Source organism: Dipodomys ordii, unplaced genomic scaffold, assembly GCF_000151885.1.
Source record: "Dipodomys ordii isolate 6190 unplaced genomic scaffold, Dord_2.0 Scaffold43, whole genome shotgun sequence".
NCBI classification, from domain to species: domain Eukaryota; kingdom Metazoa; phylum Chordata; class Mammalia; order Rodentia; family Heteromyidae; genus Dipodomys; species Dipodomys ordii.
This window is the reverse complement of record NW_012267259.1, coordinates 1,374,037-1,379,931: the sequence shown is the minus strand read 5'-3', so window position 1 is coordinate 1,379,931 and position 5,895 is coordinate 1,374,037.

Genomic DNA, 5,895 nt, shown 5'->3' with positions numbered 1-5,895 from the left:
CTCTCCTCTGGCTGCTGGAGCAGCTCTGGTTATATTCTAGGAGGACTTGGTTTCCTGTTCCTATCTGACTCCGTGAGGGTGAGATTCTGGAGGGCAGAGGCTAGTACACACATTGTTCTTCAGAAGTCTCACCTAGTACCTGGGGCACCAGCTCTGAATCAGGACTGGCTAAATGCATGGAGCATGGTTTCTGTTTCTAAATGCAAAGCTCTCATTTTCTCCTATTGGGCAGGCTCCTTCCTGCTCCTCTGCCATCAAGACATTAGTATTTATTAGGCCATTGGTCCTGGGTTCATACTTGCACCTGAGTGGTATCTGGAATAACTTCTAATTAGGAACTGCATGCTTCCTCCCTGACTCTTGCCAGGGGCATGGTAAGGCAGCCTCTACCTTTGCTGTCTGGGGCAAGACATTCACCTCCTGCCATTGTCAATGGGCCTCACTGAGAGAGATACACTGTCTACAGCATCACTTCCATATGGGACCTTGCTAACTGTCCTTTTCTACAAGGACCTCAGAACAGCAATCCAGGAAACAAGAAGGCAGGGATTAAGAAAATGTAAGCCAGGTGCTGGTGGCTCACACCTGCAATCCTACAAACCTAGCTCCTCAGGAGGTTGAGATCTGAGGATTGTGGTTCAAAGCCAGCCTGGACAGGAAAGTCCTAAAGACTTTTTTGTTGTTGATGGTTGTGGGGCTTAAACTCAGCCTGGGCCCTGTCTTCAGCTCTTCAGCTCAAGGCTAGCACTCTACTACTTGAGCCACAGCTCCACTTCTGGTTTTCTGGTCGTTAATTGGAGATGAGTATCATGGACTTTCCTGCCTGGGCTGGCTTTGAACCGAGATCCTCAGATCTCAGCCTCCTGAGTAGCTAGGATTATAGGCATGAGCCACTAGCACCCAGCTCCTCCAAAGACTCTTTTCTCCAATTATCCACCAGAAAACTGGAATTGGGGCTGTGGTTCAAAATGGTAGAGCACTAAGCCTTAAGCCAAAAAGCTCAGGGACAGTTCCCAAGCTCTTAGCTCAAGTCCCATGAATGAATAAAAAAAAGAAAATTTAAAATTAAACTCTCAGGGCATTATTGGTTCACACTTGTAATCCTACCTATTCAGGAACCTGAGATCTAAGGATCATCATTTGAAGTCAGCTGGAGAAGGAAAGTCCGTGAGACTCTTATTTCCAATTAGCCACACACAGAAAAAAAAAAAAAAAAGCCAGAAGTAAAGCTGTGGCTCAAGTGGTAAAGTGCTAGCCTTGAGTAGAAGAGAGCTAAGAGACATTGTATATTTCAAGATGTATTTGAAGCCCCAGGACCACACACACACACACACACACACACACACACACACCCCTGAGTACATGCACGAGCATACACACACATATACATATACAGAAATTAAACTTTATGTAAGTTTTTTTTTCTGTGTGTATGTTTTTACCAGTACTGAACTCAGGGCTTCATGCTCTTCCTTAGCTTTTTTCTGTTTGAGGCTGATATTATTCTACCACATCATAAGGCACACTGCCACTTCTGTTTTTTTTTCTGGTTAATTGGAAATAAGTGTCTCACAAATCTGGCTTCTAACCTTAATCCACATATCTCAGCCTTCTGAGTAGCCAGGATTACAGGCATGAGTCACCTGTGACCAGCTAATTCTGTGTACTTTGAGTAACATTTACTTACTGCTTCACAATTCAAAAGGTACGAAGAGTTCTATATCATGGAATTCCCCACCCAGCTCTGCCTTAAGAGCTGGTCCCTCTTTGGGGGAAGTTGCATCCCCGTGTGACTATGTATTTGACTATCTCTGTGGTTTCTCAGTCTTTGCTTTTTCTGGATGTTTCTCTAGCCTAGTCTCTAAGAACCTTCATTGCATTCTGTCCCCTGCGCCCAAACCCCAAACCTCTCTGAGTGCTTTGGACAGGCACCTGGCAGATTCTATGAATCAGCTGACAGCATGTCTGTAATACAAAGATATTTGATGAGTCAGGGCTTCTAAAGCATCTTTATTTGATTGTGAATTAGATGCATTTTCATTCACTAAGTTCTTCAAAGACAAGCCAACAAGCAGTGATCATTGCATCGGTCTCGCCCCGTTTCCCTTCTACAACCTGTGGCTTTCATTTTCATCACTGCTGCTGAGGATAGCTTAGGGTTCACTTAAGCCAGGGTAGATAGGTGAAGAGATAGGGAAATTATGTTATTTTTAATAACTACTCAAAGTGCCAGACTCGGAAATTTGAACCAGGAAGTAAACTGGAAAAATTAAAAAGGAGCAGTTAGCTCACTTCCATCACCTCTTTTTAGATGTTAAGTTACAAGAATAGGGAGACATACAAGGGCTAATCTACATCAGCCTTTGCCTTTGAGATGTTAAAGCTCCTGGCAGGGGTAGAGAGAGAAAAATGAAAGTCAAGTCTGGCAAAAGGAAGTCCTTAAACTCACCTATTGTGCCTGTGTTTGGGGGAAGGATCTAGACCACGTCTCCATCTTTTAGAATAAACAGCACCCATCTTAGCCACCCAGAACCTTTGTCTAATGGTTGGGGGTTGCTAGATGACATGATCAGAAGATGAGAATAGGCATATTTGGGGAGCAAAAGGGTTTTCTCTTTTCTATTTCTTCCTACCCAATCCTTTTACTCTGAAATAAATCCTTGCTAAAACTCCCACCTTGTGAGACTCTTCTTGTGGTGAGATACTCTGAGCTGCTTTTCCTGAGTGGATCTCAAGAACTTGTGACTTGCAGCGGGCACTGGAAACTGAGGGCACCCCCTCATCCTGTGAGACACACAGTTTTCAGAGAACCAATTGTTCAAGCAATGTTGATCTCTTCCAAGACTTTTTTGACCCCTTTAATTGCTTCTTTTGCTTTTGCAAGAAAAACGTTCACCCTACCCCCACTAACACAGGCCCACAGGCACTTAGTTAGGGGTCTCTCTCTGCCCTTCCCTTCCAGAAAGGACTAAAAATGAAAAAAGAACTAAAAGACCAAATCCTTTCTCTCCTAGAGAGGAGCTCTCGAGCTTTTGTTTAAAGCAGTGCTAAGGTATCAAGAGTTAGGAAGAATTTTCTTTTACCTGCGTGGGGCCTGTCAGACAGCTCACCTCTTCCCGTGGCAGGTGTGGTGGGCTTACTTTGAAGCCGCTGCCAGTGTGGCTCAGTTGATCCCCTGCTGGGGCCCCTGGCTTCTCAAAGACCTCAGGCCTGGAGCAACTTTCCCCTGCATCTGTCTGCTTTCCTGCAGCCACTGAGCCTGTGGGGTGTGAGACAGACAGACTGACACTGCCTCACAGCCCTGCAGAGTGTGCAGGGGCCAGTGAATAAGTAGCCAGGTCTCTTGCCATCTTCATCTTTGTTTGTTATAACTCTGCTATTTTGGTCTCTGTGACTTGTGGCTGCACCATGATTAGGGTTTGATTACTATCACCAAAGCGACTAAAAGATGAAAACAGAAGCCACAACAGGAAATAAACAACTGCAAATGAGATATTTTATTCCATATTTGCTGCCAGCAAAATGATTAGAATCAAGCTCATTCACCATCACTCGGTGAACTCCTAAACTTATAAAAAACAACCACAACAAAAAAACCCACCAATCAGACTATCCTGAAACTATGCTATGGATCTCATTTGTGTCTGAGATAGGAAAGAAGGAGCCTCCCTTTCTGACACACCAGCCAGGCAGAGATTCTCCACTACTAGCTTCTGACTTGTTTCTTGGAAAGGAAAAGAGTCAAGGTAGTGGGGTGGGGCTCGCTGTCAGGAAGGCTGCCATGTTAACTGATTCAGGGGATGCCAGAGAGCCATAAAGCAGCACCAACCATTGCAGCTACTTGCCCTGCATCCCACCCACTTCTACTTAGGGTAGTAAAATGCAGGAGGAAAGCCATGCCGAGAAGGCAAAATAAGGGTGACGCCTGAATTAAAACACCTACAATTACACTAGACGGGAACATAACTTTGCAAGTATATGCACGTTCCACCCAGACAAGCTGTGACGTCAGACTCCAACCCTTGAAACGCCCACTAAACCTCCCCCCCCTACCATGTGTGCAACTCTGGCCTCTCACCATGAAGGGTGTTAAACACCAGATTTCTAGGAGATTCTTCAGATTCTACAAGAAGCTTAATTAGAAGGCAGACATTGGCTTTCTCTGCTTATTTAATCCTTCCTGTCACTCTGTAGCCTGGCAGGAAATAAACAGGAAATAAACAACTGCAAATGAGATATTTTATTCCATATCCCCTGCCAGCAAATGATTAGAATCAAGCTCATTCACAATAGTTTGGTGAACCCTAAACTTTTGCTTCTAGAGAGATCTAGTACCAAGAGAAGGAATGGGACACAGACAGGGGTACTATACTTGCCCGGAAAATCTTAGAAAGCCTGCCAAAGCCTCATCTAATGTGAGGAGCAGTGTAAGCACAAGTTGTTCAGCCAGAGAGTGGCAGAGCCTCAACCTCATTCAGGTTTTTCTGATTCCTACGCTAAGCTCCTTCCAGTCTGTTTGTTATTGTTTTGTGGTGTCAGTAGTGGAACTTGAACTCAGGGCCTGGGTATACTGTCTGAGCTTTTCAGGTCAGGGCTATTCTGCTACCACTTGAGCCACCGTGTCACTTCTGGCTTTTTTTTTTGCTGGTTAATTGGAGATAAGAGTGTCTTGGCTGGCTTTTGTGATCCTCAGATCTCAGCCTCCTGAGTAGCTAGGATTACAGGTGTGAGCCACCAGTGCTCTGCTTTCTTCTAATTCTTCCATCTTTCCTTATCTATGGACTTGGGGTTACTCCTCCATTCTGGGTTGGGTGCTATCTTCCCAGGTTGCTGCTTTTTTTTTTTTTGGCCAGTCCCAGGGCTTGAACTTAGGGCCTGGGCATTGCGTGTAAGCTTCCTTTGCTTAAGGTTAGCACTCTACCACTTGAGCCACAGCGCCACTAATGGCTTTTTTTGTTTATGTGGTGCTAAGGAATGGAACCCAGGGTTTCATGTATGCTATGCAAGCACTCTACCACTAAGCCACATTCCAACCTAGGTTGCTGGTTTAATTTTTTTTTTTCTTGTTTGGTTATTAGGGGTTGAACTCAGGGTTTTTAGTGCTCTTGCTCAATTCCTTCTTTCTTCCTTTTTTTTTTTTTTGTCGGTCATGGGGCTTGAACTCTGGGCCTGAGCACTGTCCCTTAGCTCTTCAGCTCAAGGCTAGCAATTAGCTATCACTTGAGCCACAGCACCACTTCCGGTTTTTTATTGGTTTATTGGAGATAAGAGTCTCAGGGACTTTCCTGTCTGGGTTGGCTTTGAACTGTGATCCTCAGATCTCAGCTTCCTGAGTAGCTAGGATTATAGGCGTGAGCCATTGGCGCCTAGCTTCAACTTTTTCTTTCAAGGCTGGCACTCCACGACTTAAGCCACACCTTTCATTTCTGGCTTTTTTGCTGGTTCATTGGTATTAAGAATCTCTCTGAGCTGGGCGCTGGTGGCTCACGCCTGTAATCCTACTCAGGAGGCTGAGATCTGAGGGTCGTGGTTCAAAGCCAGCCCAGGCAGGAAACTTCATGAGACTCTTACCTCCAATAAACCACTAGAAAACTGGAAGTGGTGCTGTAGCTCAAGCGGTAGAGTGCTCACCTTGAGCTGAAGACTTGAGGGACAGCGCTAGGCCCAGAGTTCAAGCCCCAAGACTGACAAAAATAAATAAATAAATAAAAAGAATCTGATTTATCTGTCCAGGCTGGCTTTTAACTATGATCTTCAGATCTCAGCCTGTTCAGTATTACTTTATTATAGGTGTGAACCACCTGAGTAGAACCCCAAGTTGTTTCTGGTTGCTTTTCTTCTCTTTTTCTTTCTTCTTCTTCTTCCTCCTCCTCCTCCTCCTCCTCCTCCTCTCTC